Source organism: Ctenopharyngodon idella, chromosome 3 (genome assembly GCF_019924925.1).
Source record: "Ctenopharyngodon idella isolate HZGC_01 chromosome 3, HZGC01, whole genome shotgun sequence".
NCBI lineage: Eukaryota > Metazoa > Chordata > Actinopteri > Cypriniformes > Xenocyprididae > Ctenopharyngodon > Ctenopharyngodon idella.
In genome coordinates, this window is record NC_067222.1 from 50,693,652 (window position 1) to 50,709,889 (window position 16,238).

At 40.6% G+C, this 16,238-nt stretch overlaps 1 protein-coding gene and 1 pseudogene across 15 annotated transcripts in view; one reads left to right on the forward strand and one right to left on the reverse strand.

The window, feature by feature from the left end:
* Positions 1 to 16,238, reverse strand: part of LOC127508728 (NACHT, LRR and PYD domains-containing protein 3-like) — a 274,592-nt gene that overhangs the window by 78,179 nt on the left and 180,175 nt on the right. The window lies entirely within an intron of this gene.
* Positions 12,510 to 15,360, forward strand: LOC127507916 (uncharacterized; annotated as a pseudogene).

Sequence of the window (16,238 nt, forward strand, 5' to 3'; positions counted from 1 at the left end):
AAGGCTGGAGCTGGCTCGAGGGCAAGGAACTAGGTTGGCACTGACAGGGCAAGGAGCTTGGGTGGCGCCGACAGGGCAAGGAGCTTGGGTGGCGCCGGCAGGGCAAGGAGCCCTGCACGTGCTGGGGCTGCCCCGGCTGGGGCACATGCTCCAGTATAAATCTGCTGTGCCCCAGTAAAATCTCAAGCTTGAATTTTAACATTTTATTATATTTGTCAGTGTATTTAGATTGATAATCCTGAAAAATAAGAAATTGGTCTATATTTAACATATATAATAAACCAATCAACGCTTGTAAAATCAACGCAGTTTAAAGGTGTAGTATGTATTTTTTCAACAATGCTGTTGATATTTGAAATCAACCCAAACAAACCCACCCCTCTCTTCATTGCTCCGCCTCCAAAACTCACCCTCCAATCCTAACCACCCTGCTCAGAGTCAGTCTCGAACCCTGGCTCAAGGCGAGTGCACTGACAATGATGCTAAACACCGCATTCTCTAATGGTCGTCAGTAATTTAACTTTAATCCAGTGTGCCATAGTGTATAGCTTTATAGCTACACAGTACATACAGCTCAGTACAAGTACACATGATGGATCAAGGTTAAAACATAACCTAATATATACATAACTTTCCCTCGTATGACAATGACATGACTGGAGTAAAGCAAATAGACTACAAAAACCGGACCTATCCTCTTAATAGCGCTGCTGACTAGTGTGGTGTCTAACTGAAAATAACTCATCAGCAATCAGATACCACAAAACACACAAAAAGACTAATTCCATGGAATTTGGGCTGCTATCATTGACACGATCATAAATAAAGTAGTCCATCATGAGGTTTTTAATAAACATCACGTTGTGTGAAATTATTTAGTCTTCTCTTCACTGATTTAGCATTTTTATGCGACCTCTTTCACTATCGTGGCGACATGACAAGGAACGCTGATCCTGATTGGTCCTCGTGTGTGCATTTGAAGTGCTGATTGGCTCACGCAGATAGAACCTTATAGAACCAAGTTAGAGTTCGACTTTGTAGATAGAACCTTTTTGTTTTCTAAAAAACACAACTTAAAAAAAAAAGAAACATCACATAATGTAAATAAGTTGTCACAGAATATGAATATGTGAATAACTCAATTTTGACAAAAATGTCAGATAGAACCTTATAATTCCAAGGGGATGCAGTGGCAAATTAGTCTTCCGAGTTCTGACGTCATACTTGCACCACTCTACAGCACAGAAAATAAACAAATTTTTGTGTTCTGTGGTACTGTCTGTGATTTTGTATGATAACAATCCTTTCGGATATGAAATTAATATTTAATTAGCTAGCTCTAGTTTATGATACTACAGTTGGCCGTAACTATGTTTTAATGACTGCTAATTACCTAGTGACTAAAAAGGACTATACTATAGTTTGGTTTGTTTTGAGTGAGTTCCAAACGTTTTTTTTTTTTTTTTTTTTAAACTTAAACCAATTATGTTTGCTAGGTAGTTATTAATTTATAGAAATTACACTTCTGAATTTATAAAGTTTGAGATAGCTTAGCTAGTTTTGCAAGCTAGCAACCAAACTCAGCCACTTTAGCTACCAACTCTCTGCTCATCCTGAGACCTTTTTGTCTGAAGCCGTTTCATCTTAGGCTGTTTTGCCTGACGTTGGCAATTTCATAGACTTTATAGAGGTTTTCCTGAGAACTGATGCCTTTTCGTCCAATGTCTGACTGGGATCCTGCAGGTCGAGGAGAAGGAAGAGAGATGGAGCTGGATGAACAGTCGGAGGCAGGGCAAAGTGTGAGAGTGGAGAAGGACAGGCGAAAGACAAGAGAGCCATGGAGAAACTGAGGGAGAGATGAGCACAGAGGCAGCAGAGAACATTAGACAGGGAGCAAGGGCAAAAACCACTGGTCACAAAATAGAGGGAAACATTAGTGACCTGGGGGAAAAGCAATGTGGCCCAAAACAGGTTAAGTTGTCTCAATATCCCCGTCTTTTAATTTGAATTGGTTTGGAAGCTTTCCCTCATTGGAATATTTTATATCTAGAGATGCAGCTTTTTGTTTTTCCTGTAGAATGTTTGGTAAAAACATGAAACATGACACCTTTGTTAACACTGGCCTAACAAATTGGGAAAAAAGCTCTAGATCTCTTTAGAGAGCACAAGAAAACACCTGCGCATTAAGCAAGCATGATATCCTGACACAGCTTTAACCCTCTGGGGTCTGAGGATTTTTGATCTTTGAGAGATTTAAATTTTGTAAGACACTTTTTGTCAAGAAACACAGTATGCATGGAGGTGTGAATCTTCATGAATAATGCTGCCATTCACACCTGAGAAGACAAAGACCCGCATAATGAGCCCTTTCAGTCAGTAGGCTATGTGAAAAAACCCTCTGTGATCATGCTGATAACAGGAATACGTTAATATAATGTCCACTCTTGACAAAAAAACATGATTTTTGTGATCTCATGCATGCACATATTATTACATCATGTGAAGAAAATTTTGTATAGGCCTATGTTAAATTATAGTACCAGTCAAAAGATTGGACGCATTACTATTATAATGTTTTTAAAATAAGTCTCAAGTCTCAAACCAAATAATGTTTTTCTATTTTAATATACTTTAAAATATAATGTATTTCTGTGATGCAAAGCGTCTGAACATTTATGTTACCTCTATGGCATTTCATATAGGCTATTATATTTGTTATATAGCCTAAATGTTAATGTGCAGTTGACAAACTATTCATCATTAAAAAGATCTAAGACTCAAGCTTCACATTTTGACCTCTGTTTTACTCTTATAGTGACTGTAATTTGTTAATAGCTTATGCGTCAAGAGTTATGAATATGAAAAAGACTCGTTACCTTTGACAAAACAACATCCATCAGGGCTTTTAGCTTAAAAGCATGCACATTTGGAGAAATATTGATGGATTCTCATATGTTAATGTCAATTTTCTATACAGAGGAGTAATATTTATTCAATATTTATTGTCATCACTATGAGCACTGGATACTGTGTTTTCAATTCATACTTGCAGCCGGAGGGCGTTCTGTGCACATTTAGTTTACAAATGACTCAGTGAAGAACAGGCATACCATGTGACATTCCAGGAACTAACAGAGGCTTCCAGAGATCACTAACTATGGCTATAACATGCAGATAGACACCTTTGAAGAAAATAAATACACGATTGCGACGATGTATATGTATTGCCTCAGAATTTGCGTCTGAATAGTGCTTGCTCCGTGGGCGTGGAAAAAAAGCCACATTTTTGTTTTCGATTTAACTTACGCGATTTAAAACCTGACATTTCAACGTTTCTTTAGACATGTCTCTTTTTTTTGTGATTAGTATTCACTAAGTTACAGTTCATTTTCTGAAACTATCAGATTGGACTTTGTTCAGAGGGAGACGACAGATCACACATCATGTTAGTTTTCTTTATTTTGCAAAAAGCACAACATTTTGTTTTTACTCTGAGTGTACACAAATAAAAGAAGATATTCACAGATTAAAATGCAGTATAACTCTTAATTGTATGTGCAAAATTGACAGAGTACTTTGAGTCCCTTTTATACTGATAATAAAAAAAGCAAGGTGGTATCGCCGGCGCGGCCGCTGGCTTGAGGGGGTTAAAGCCAGTGCTGCTCATGGCAGTGTAATCGAACAACTGCTCTCAGCAAATGAGGCAGAAATAAAAGACAGACGGGAGTACCTCACCGTATTGTGGCTGTGACACAGTTCCTGGCCAAGCAAAATATTCCCTTCCGTGGCCATGATGAGGGAGACTCCAGCCAAAACCAGGAGAATATTCTGGAGTGTCTGAATCTCCTAAAATTGTTTGACCCTTTTTCACAAAGACTCCATCATGACAGAAATAATATCTGTATTCAGCCCCGGGGGAATAGGGCCTTTCATAGAAAAACCACCAATACTCAACCCAACGCTTGAACACTAGTTCAGCGGGCTTAAGAGGAGCCTAGCGAGGGCCTACCTGAGCTCAACTTCCAAAATGCAGGCCGCAGCAAGCATTACTAATCACAGGGAACTGTCTATTCTACCTCGACACCAATCTGCACCATGTAGAAGGGGTGCGGGCCTTGGCCAGACGACTTCTAAGAGAGAAGGCCAACACTAGGGATACAAAAGGGAACCTACACTCACTTAATGAGGGGTCAGAGGAATGTTAAACAGACCACCTTCACTATCCCTAGCACTAGCCTAGGCCAGCTATCAGGGCGGCTCGGATGAGGGCCCATAACATATAGATCTACCCTGACGCTCCTCAGAGCAGCGGCCTCTACAAAACAACTCTCAGCTGAGAGGAGGTATAATCACTCAAAATGACACCGCTAAGGTGGCTAAATATCATAAAAGCCTTAGCTGTCCTAAATTAATTTTTAGGATGAGTGACACTAATCAGGTAACAATGTCAGGCAGCCCTGAGGGCCAGCGCTGGACATAAATCTAACTGAAGCAAAGGGCTCTCTTTGATACATAAAACTCTCCAAACCATAAGTAGAGGAGACAACGACTCTAACCTGAGGTGGCTATTATGGCGGCCTGCCTTTAAGAAGGCCAGCCTACATACAAGTAGCAGCCTCAAAACCACTCTCAAATGGGAGGAGGCCAGCTTACTCACTGATAAATTAGCAAAAAGAGAGCGGTGGTCTCACCAGAGAACATACAATAAGCAAAAACCAGCACACTCACATAAGAAAACCGAATTAATGGTATTTCTCTCTAAAATCGTTCAAGCCAACCTACAGGGAACTTCAGGGCCCTATATACAGTATATATTTAAATCACAGAATTTACAAATCTACAGAATTACAAAAATTTTCCTGAGTGCCCACAAACCTACACAGGGAACTGTGGTCTAAGAAATACAGTAGTATTATAAAAGCTTAGAAGAGACCTGAGCGCAGTTCCACCCATGGAAAACCATTAGGTCTGCTACCCTACAAGCCTGAAAGGGTCTCTCACTATCAAAGCCAAGGGCAAACCATCAGAATTGTTTTCATCATTGGCCCAGCCACAGGCCTGATGTAAGAAGCTCCTGGGCTGAAGAAGAATGGAGAGGGTTTAGATCTTTTCAACCCTCAGAGAGAGGAGATCCATCAGCGACGCTGGCCGCGTTTCTGCTGAATCACCTCCCTCAAATCCTTCTTCTTCCCTGAGTCTCACCTCCTCTGCGACCTACTCCGCCATGGAGGGGGCGCACGAGAAGCAACACTCTTTTTATGGCCCTGTCTACGACCCTCGGGCCGGGACGGGCCAGCAGTCTGTCTGGGTGAGGACTCAGACCTCAGCAGTATACAGGTCTTGAAAGCTGCAGAGAGCACCTTCGCCTCTCTGAACTTTCCGACCATCGCCTCAACGGTGGTCCCAAAAAGCTCAGAGGGCAAAACTGGGGCATCGAGAAGAAAGGATTTTCCAATCCAAAATGAATAAATCCAACTTGCAGTCAACCCCAAAAAGAACAGTTAAATCTTCTCAATCCTTGTGCATGAGATCCAAAAGATCCACAAGCTAAAGTAAAGATACAGTTCATGAATGGACATCATCTTTTGAACTCCAAGCAAAGAATGGTAGCCATAAACTGCTAGTAGCAATAAAGAGTCCTTCTACGATATAAGACATAAACTTAACATTAGCAATGAGGCCATTTAGCAAACAATCTCAAACAACACAGAAAACATAAAAAAGCATGTGCATTGATTACAAACCCATACAAAACCACACCAGAAAATATATAGAATAAATAAAGGAAAAGAAAAGAAAAGAAAATACTCCTTACTTTGATTGAGCTTAAAACCTAAGGCCCCATTTACACTGCATGGTTCAAGTGACCCAGTTAAGATTTTTTCCTCCCATGTGGCACAGATCGGATATGAGCTACGACCATGTAAGCAGGAAAAAAACGCATGGATTCCGATATTCACGGATCGGTTTCAGGCCTCATTCATATGTGGAAATAAATCAGATATGAATCAGATACGTGCGTTTGCGCCTGCCATGTATGCGGACAGATTGGATATTCTCCTTGCTCAGAGTGGTTTGCGTCTGTAACTCCGTATAGCTCCGTATAGTTTTGTTTTGAATCTCTTTTATTCATTGATGCTTATATTATCATTACCTTATATATAATATTGCCTACCACATTAATCTGACGTCGCTAGCTTTTAATCTTTGAATCTAAATCGCTATTACAACGCGTTTGCATCTCGCTAGCTTGTTAACTTGTCATCAGTCTCTCGCACACTCCTTTTTCAACGCGGTCATCAAACAGCTGTGGTAAGTCGGATCAGTCTACAAACACGGTGAGTCATGTCATCTTCTCCCAGTATTGCAAGTTGTTCCACTTGTCACATGTTCAGTATAGCTTTCTCTGTCAGCGACGAGGGATTTACATGTCATAAATGTAGGGAATAGCCAGGCTGACAGAGAAAATCTCGGAATTAGAGACACGCATCCAAACTTTAATCAAGGATAGTAAGAATGCAAGGGCTTCAGATACTGTTTTGGATGCGACTAGCTTAGTGAACTCTGTACATTGTTCGGTTCTGGCTGTAGAGCCCGCGCAGCAGGGCACTTTGGGTAACGATGAGGCGGCCTAGCCGCGGAAAACACCACTCTTCCATTCCAATAAGAACATCAAACAGGTTCTCCCCACTCAGTGACGCACCCACTGAGAATCCTGTTGAAAGTGCCCTAGTAATTGGCGATTCTATTACACAGAACGTGAAAATAAAGACACCAGCCACCATAGTCACATGTTTGCCGGGAGCCAGAGCACCTGACATCAAAGCAAATTTAAAAGTGCTGGCTAATGCTAATCGTAAATACTATAAAATTATTATTCACTTCGGCACTAATGATGTTCGACTTCGCCAGTCGGAGATCACTAAAATTAACATTAAAGAGGTGTGTGAACTCGCAAGTACAATGTCAGGAAAAGTAATCTGCTCTGGCCCTCTTCCTGTTCAACGGAGTGATGAGATAGTTAGCAGATTATCATCACTCAATGGCTGGCTGTCTAAGTGGTGTCCGCAGAATAATATAGGTTTCATAGACAATTGGAAAAGTTTTTGGGGGAGACCTGACCTGTTGAAAAGAGATGGTATTCATCCCTCCTGGGGTGGTGCTGCTCTTCTCTCTAGTAATATGGCACATAGTCTTAGAGCTGAAACATGACAAACTGGGGTCCAGGTCAGGAAGCAGACAGACTGGCTAAACCGACCGTCTGCTAGCTGCCTCACGTTACAGATATCAGATAATTCCCAACACATAGAAACTCTTACACCTAGATATTATCACATAGAGACTGTGTCTGTTATTAGTAAAAACAAAAAACTTCCAAACCCATTTAATGGTAAAAATTTAATTGATGTTCAACAAATAAAAAATAGAGATAATAATGATAAACAAATGATAAAGCTTGGGTTGTTAAATATTAGATCCCTTTCTTCAAAAGCACTTATTGTAAATTATATTATCACAGATAATAATCTAGATGTGCTGTGTGTTACAGAAACTTGGCTAAAACCAGACAATTACATTACTTTAAATGAGTCTAGCCCTCAAGGTTACGATTATCGACACAATCCTCGTCAGAAAGGCAAAGGGGGAGGTGTTGCTGTAATTTATAATAATATTTAGAGTATTAGTCAAAAGTCTTTCAAATATAATTCCTTCGAAGTGATGGTACTCTATGTAACATTATGTAAGTTGACATTTGTGCTGGCTACTGTATACAGGCCACCAGGACACTATACAGACTTTATCAAAGAATTTGCTGATTTTCTATCAGAGTTAGTACTAGCTGCAGATAAAGTCCTTGCTGTTGGTGATTTTAATATCCATGTAGATAATAAAAAAGACTCATTGGGATTGGCATTTACAGACATTCTAAACTCTATTGGAGTTAGACAACATGTGTCAGGACCCACTCATTGTCTTAATCATACTTTAGATCTAATATTGTCAAATGGAATCGATTTTGATGTCGTTGAAATTCTGCAGCAGAGTGACGACATCTCAGATCATTATCTAGTCTCGTGTATATTACATTTAGTCAAGGCTGCTAAACTGCCTCCCTGCCATAAATATGGTAGAACCGTCACTTCTACCACTAAAGATCACTTTATAAATAATCTTCCTGATCAGTTTCATCACCTTAGCATACCAGACAGCTTAGAAGACCTCGATGTTGCTACAGAAACTATTGCCTCTGTCTTTTCCAGCACATTAGACTCAGTTGCTCCTTTGCATTTAAAAAAAGATTAAGGAAATTAATCCAACGCCGTGGTACAGTGAGCACCCTCAGGCTGTAAAGGTAGCAGCCAGAAAAATAGAGCGCAGCTTGAAGAAAACAAAACTAGAAGTTTTTCGCATTTCGTGGAGAGAGAGAATGATTGAGTACAGAAAGGCCTTAAAAACTGCAAGATCTGCCTATTTCTCAAAACTTTTAGAAGAAAATAAGCACAACCCTAGGTATTTATTTGATACAGTGGCTAAATTAACAAGAAATAAAGCTTCAACTTCTGATGTTTCCAAAGAGCACAGCAGTAATGACTTTATGATTGACAATATTAGAAAGAAAATTATAACCATGCAACCGTCTACTACAGTATCGCATCAGACAGTGCATAGTAGTTTCCCTCAAACTGCCTCAGACTGAAAAAAGCGCAAAACAATCAAACAGTGCATTCTAAAAATGACAGTGAAATCCTTAAACACTTAAGAAATTTGATTGCAAAAAATAATGCTCCAGAGAACAGCCCAAATCAAGCCGAAAATCAACCGCCAAACCAAGACGGCCCATACAAAAATTTGCAGGCAGATCTCGCTGTCCTACTAGCAAAATATAACAATCCTCAATAGGGGTGCGTGGCCTCCATTGCTGTAGGAAGCATTATCAAAAGCGGCAATCGAATCAAAATAAGAGCTAACCTTGGAGCCAGTTAGTTAACATCCTTGTTGATACTGGCGCCGCCTGCTCCTGCACAAACATTCCACTACCCTTAAGTACACAAACGATCCAAATTAAAGGTATAGGCGATACTTCGATGACAGCAACCCAAACGCAGCCAGTCCAGCTCGATTTGGGCATAGTAGTGTTAAGCGAGTCATTCTGGTATTTGCCAGATAACAGCGAAGGAACTGTATTGGGAATGGATATCATGAGAAAGCATGGTTTTGTAATTCATTGTTTTGAAAAACAAACTGAAGTACAAACTAACAAAACGGCAAAGAAATGGCTGTCTCAAAGCCATGCCGGCATTATGTCCATATCCAGTACAGATTCAATCCAACTTCTCATCAACAAACACAGCGATGTTTGTTGCGGCCTCATTGACTTTGAAGTATGCATTGAGGGAGAGCCCCCTCCCCCACAAAAACAATATCGCATCAAGCTAGAGGCAGAGATTGCTGTTCATGAGATAGTGAAACAGCTTGAGGTTAGAGGGATAGTTTGGCGATGCAGTTCAACTACAAATTCTCTGTGTTTGTTAGTTCCAAAACCTAATGGTAAATGGCATCTTTGTATTAGTGATTATCAACGTCTTAACAAAGTTTTACCTAAGGCAACACACTAGTAGCAAACCCGTCTACCATCTTATCACAAGTTTCAACCGGTGCTTCGTGGTTCACAGTTCTTGACATTAAAAATGGTTTCTGGTCTATCAGAGTCAAACGAGAAGACCAATGGAAGCTAGCATTTACTGTAAATCAAATGCAGTACACATGGGAACGAATGCCACAAGGCCTTCACAACAGCCCAGCCATTTTTCACAGAGCTATGGCAGATGTGCTCACACCCTTACTAGGGACTGCCAAAGTAGTTCACTATGTAGATGACATACTAATAGCCACAGAAGAACCACTTGAGAGCCACTTGCAGCTGGTTGACACAGTGTTAAAGATGTTAAGTGACGCAGGCTTCAAAATGAACAAAGAAAAAGCCCAAATTGCGAAAAGAGAAGTACACTATTTAGGGTACACTCTGACTCAAAGTCACAGAGCCTTAACAGATGACAGAAAAAAATGCATTGCCGAACTGCCCTAACCTCATACTTTAAACTCGCTGCAAAAAGTGTTAGGTACAGCAAACTATTTACGAGATTTTATCCCTGATTTTGCAAATACCGCCGCACTGTTGTATTCACTTTTAAAAGGCAAAACAAAACCAAATGATGTTCTTGAATGGACTGATGAACATAAACAAGCGTTTACCGATTTAAAACAACGATTGTGCGCCGTGCCCGCCCTGGGTTTGCCCAACCCATCAAAAGATTTTCATATTCAAGTAGACGCACATGAAATCACATTAAGTGGAGTCTTAGCCCAGGAACATGGGGGAAAACTGCATCCAATCGCTTATTACAGCCGGAAAAAACCTCTAGCTGAACAAGGATTCGACCCCTGTACACAGCAGGTACTCACGGTGCATTGGATGCTAAAAACAGAACCCATTGTCGGATTTCAACCTGTTGTTATACACACAATGCATACACCTGTATGAATGCTGTTACAAGGCCGGATAAAGGGAGTTTCCTCCCAAAGATTAGCGAGATGGTTAGCAGACATTCAAGCGCGCGAAATCACAATAAAAAACACACGAATCTTGCCACATCTGCTCGGAGATGTTGAGGGACATCCACACACATGCCAGCCTGAACAAGAGGCACAAAGCCTTGTACATGACCAGCCACTACCAGGCCAAGTGCAGGTGTACATTGATGGTTCTCGATTCTGTCAAAATGGTCATTTTTATACTGGCTGTGCAGTGTGGGCTCCTCATCTCCCCGATACAGATGCAAAACAGCAATTGTTGTTTAAATTACCATCTAACTTATCCGCACAGGAAGCTGAACTCGTTGCATTGCTAGAATCAAGGCATACCCTGAACCGCTCTGCGTGTATACAGACAGCCGATACGCGTATGGCGTCTTTACAGATTTTATGGCTCAGTGGCAATTGCGGAACTTCCTCACGTCTGCTGGAACACCTATAAAACATTTCAACACTATAACTGCAATTTGGCAAGAAATACAAGCGTGAGAAGCCCCCATTTACATTGTAAAAGTGCGTGCACACATCAACAAAAATCCTGATGTGCATGAGAAAAACAATAATATTGCTGACCAATTGGCTAAGCTGGCAGCAGTGAAAGGTAACCTATGGCAAGACAAAACACCCTCTGTTTCTGTAGCAAGTGCAGCGCAAATTACACCCATAGACCTCAAACAGTATCAACAAGATCTGTGGGTCTCTGATGGAGAACTTGTGCCACACTTGAAACATGATCAGATGGTTAACATAATCGAAGGCATAGTCATCCGAGATGGAAAATTGGTCGTTCCAGAAGCTCTTCAAAAGCCAATAATCAAATTGTATCATGAATATGCGCATGTGTCTGCAACAAAAATAGCACAATTGATACAAAAACAACACGTCTGGTGTGTGCCACAATTAACCAGGGAAAACTGGGCCGAACAAATCTGCGCAGGCCAGAACCACCTAAAGGACCCTGGGAGTCCTTACAATTGGATTTCATTGGTCCGCTACCCAGTGCCAAAGGGGGGTATCGATATTGCCTCGTGATAATTGATAAATTCTTAAAAATGGGTCGAAGCGATTCCCACTCGCAATAACACCGCAAACACAGTGGCACGTGTGATGGCGAACCAAATCATCCCTCTTTGGGGAGCACCAATTCAAATTGAATCTGATCAAGGGACTCATTTTACTGGACAGGTTATGAAAGATATGTGCAAAATGCTGAACATTAAGCAAAGATTTCATGTATCATTTCGGCCACAAAGCTCGGGGATGGTTGAACGTGTTAACCGGACTATCAAAGAAAATATCTCCAAGCAGATAGCCCAACACCAAAACAAGTGGATTGATGCTTTGCCCACTGTTCTGACTGTGCTGCGAGCAACCCCATCAAAAGCTACAGGCATTAGCCCATATGAGCTTATGACTGGAAGGGTGATGAAGTTGCCTATTGATCCAGAGATTTCCCCAGCAGACCTGGGGCCTCTAATGCTCGCAACGCAGCATACCGTATTGGTACAATTACAAGAAAGATTAAAGGTGTTGCACACTCAGGCTGATCTGAAACGACAACAGTCAGACCTGACAAATGATGCACAATTTAACCCAATCTCTGAAACAAAATTTTCAGAAGGAGATATTGTGATGGTACGCGTTTTTGTAAAACAAAATGCATTCTCCCCTAGATGGCACGGGCCCTATGAAATTAAAGCTGTCTGCAACAGCTGTGTGGCCGTGACCATCAGAGGAAAATTAAGATGGTACCACATGTCCCAGTGCAAACTGTTCAAAGGTTCATTAAATTAATTATGATCTTTTCTTTTCCATAGGACAGTCACTGCAATTCCATGGAGGCCAGATGCCAGGGCGGTGTCTGGACCCACATGCATCGAATTGGGACAACATGTCGCACTCGCACACACCCTAGGATGCAGGAGATGGGTATGGAAATATACCAAGGGGCCATCCACACCTTACATTCCAATTACATACAAAGAAATAGTCACATGGCCCCCCGGATTAGCACCGGAACCAAATTGTGTAACTAAAATCTGCTGTAAGTCAGGTTCTACTCATCTCCCAGACACAAACATCACAGGTTACACACTCGCACCAAAATTTCACTACCTGGAATCAACTTAAAGAGTACCCAGGTTCAAAAATTGGTAGTCAAAACCTACTGTATAAAATCAACAACTATGGTGAAGATCCAAAAAAATGTTACTCCATTAAGGATCTGGAACCAGCAACATATAGGTGTAGGCACACTACAACACATAATGATACACATTTGAAGTTTACTAAACTTCTTTTTAACCTAACAAATCTTGAACCAAAAAATAATTTAAAACATTTGTTTGGACTGGACGAAAAGAAGGAACATACTGTGTGGGAAAATGTGAGGCAAATATGGACGATTTTACTAGCCCTCATAATTGTTCATTGACATTACATCATTGCTTTAATCTAACCACTTGTGGATACAAAAAGCCCACACAGTGTCCAAAATTATATCCCACCCCTCCGGGTGGCCTTATCAAAGGAAATGTAAACAAGACTTAGCTTCAGATGTCAATCTTGTGATAACACATATGACGTATAATATCTCTAATATTTTGTCTGCTTATGTAGAACATTGTAACTATAATGATGAAACTTATACATGGCTACAGTCACGCATCGATGATTTAGTTTCTGATTTCAAAAACAGACTTGCAGTCCAAATTCCAACTGCTCATTCTAAACGAGACCTATTTGGAAATATAGCAGGCCTTTTTGGGTCAGTTAATTCTATATCAAACACTTACAAAATAACAGGTCAATCTCAATTTTCAACATGGTTGGCAAATCAGGTGGCCACTTGTTTTCAACACATTTCATTACAATAGTAATGAAAATATTATCAAAGCGGTCAGATCTGAAGCGCAGGCGCTTCTGACGACCAGTCAAACAATTTTCAATCAGACCCGTACCATCGAGCATGACTTAGCCTGTAGATTGTATGCACAAGATTTTTTTACTGCAGTAAGACAAGAAATTTTAGATCTTCGTCTTCATAAGACACCTAGACATGTTTTAAATGATCTTATAGAAATTTTAGATCTGCATAGATGGCTTACTTCAGAAAAAATTAAGAACATTAACTATTCTGAATTGTTGTCAACATTAATGATGTATACTGGAAATGAATGTATTGGTTGTATTGGATTTTTTGCCACTTTCCCTCTAATTCACCCTGATCAAGTCTACCTAAATTCCACTACCATACGCGCTATTGGCGTTGTAGTGAAAGATCAGATCATTAAATGGGATCACCTTACGGGGTATATGACTTTGAAGGGCACTGAAACTTTACCACTCGCACCTGTTGTCATGAAACATCTAGTTAAATTATTTGTACCTGCAATACTTTGCAACCTTTTTCTGCCAATGATTCTAAGCTCATTAATGTGCAGTCTTTGCATGGCCATTCTGATGCTGTCCAAGTGTCTCATACTCAGTGGTGCGTCGTAAGCGAGATGAATTCCTTCACCTACGGAGGTCTGACCTACCCTGCAAACCACACTTTCTGCTTGGAAGTGAAAGAGGACTTTTCAATGGGCCAGATAAACATCTTGGGAAAGGTACCGCTTGACGTAGATGTTTCCCCATGGTGGGAGGACACTTTTTATGAGCAAAGCACACAAGCTTTGGTCAACACAATGGACTTAGTTCAAGGGATTATTTTACAGACTGAATACCACCTCAACCAAGCACAAGTGGAAGCAAATCTGACGAAGAGGACTGCAGAGATCCTGTCAAGTTCCTCTACCCGCTCAGCTTGGTATGCTTACACCTGGTGGGACTAGATGTTTCGTGGATGCGCCATCGCCAGTGTGCTCATCTTATTCACTCTCATTCAGTGCTGCTACTTCAGATGTCTCCTCCGTGCGATGCGCACTTCAACCAATGTGGCCATCGCGCTCAGTCCATTACGGGTACCGGCCCTACAGAAACTACAACCGTAAGCAAGCTGCAAGAAATCCATAGATAGTGGCCCCTCAGGGACTGCTCTGGATCTGCCCCAAGGGGCCAAGGGCGGAACTGTAAGGATGGATTTTACCAAGACTGAATTCAAGATTCCTATCCTGTAATAAAACAATAAAACTCTCTAATCTGAAGAAAGGATCTGCGAGAAAGAGTGCAGGACAACACCTGGCTCGACCTCCTCTCTTCCCCCCCATGCTGAATTCCTGACTCCTCACACCCTCTCCTTCCCCTCAGGCCATGCAAGTCTCACAAATCTGTTATCTTATCTGTTTTAAGTGACCTCAATGTAAATACTTCTGGTGCGACTGGTAAGATGGTATCACTCCCACATCAATAGAACAGACAAGAATAAAGAAAACAAAACCTGTTCTCCTGGTGTGGGAGATGCCCCAATAAAGATCTTTATTAACCATTTGTTTTGATCCCCAAAACCAGGCGTGTGACCCTTTGGGGCACAAGAAATGGTCCAACATAAGCTGCATAAATATTTGGGTGCTAAATGTTTACAGTCCTTTTGTTAAGACTTGGGGTATTTAAAGGGATTTAGCAAACCACTCAAGGAAGAATCTGCATTCAGAACTTCCCGCACAATTGCTGTGTGTATCTCTCTATTTGCCAGGTATGCTGACTCTTTGAAATTCTTTTTAATATTTTGTTTTGAATTGTACTTTGTATTTTATGCTGATCGGTTGTGTGATGTATTCTTTTTAATTCTTTTAATTGATGTTTTATCCTGCCTGGCAAAAACAATAAATGTTATTCTTGATTTATTCTGCATTATTCTAATTCATTACTTCTAGTAGATTAAAGGAAAGGTATTACCACAAATCTGTGTTCAGGATAGATCATACGGAAGGTTTAACAGATGGAGCATAGGGCACATCAATTAAGTCCATTTCGATTTCTGACTATCGCTGCCTTAAATAAGTTGCAGTTTTCGTAAATATATAAAAACTATGTTTTTTGTTACGAGTAAGCAGAGCGCGACTGACTTAAAGGTAGACATTTGCCCTGCATCCAATATTTAAGGTCAGAACTGACGAGTTTGTGTCCGAGAAGAGCACTCAGTCGGCCGAAGTGACTTTTCTAAAGTGATACCGGGACTGCAGTGAACGAATAATTGAAAGTGTAAGATAATCAGAAAAATCTAAGATCCAAATTAAAGCACAACCAATCTTATGATCAGCTGTTACATCGGAAAAATTGTGAAACTAAGAGTCATTTATAATTGGAGTCAGATTAAATTATTCACGAAGTCAGAATTGAATTAATAAACAAAGTTGTATTAAATTGAGATGATTTTTACAGACGTACCAGAGGACGTACACGCGAAATACCTTCGACCAGACCACTAGATGCCGTCGTTGGGCTAGTAGGTGGAACCTTACACCCTATACCGACTAAGCTATTGAAAGAGATGCTTCCAGAGGTCATAGATCCTCTTCTTAATATCGTTAATTCATCTTTATCACTAGGATACGTACCGAAAACTTTTAAGCTGGCTATTATTAAACCTCTTATTAAAAAACCACAACTTGATCCTAGAGAATTAGTCAATTACAGACCTATCTCAAATCTCACTTTTCTGTCAAAAATACTAGAAAAGGCAGTATCATCACAACTATGTT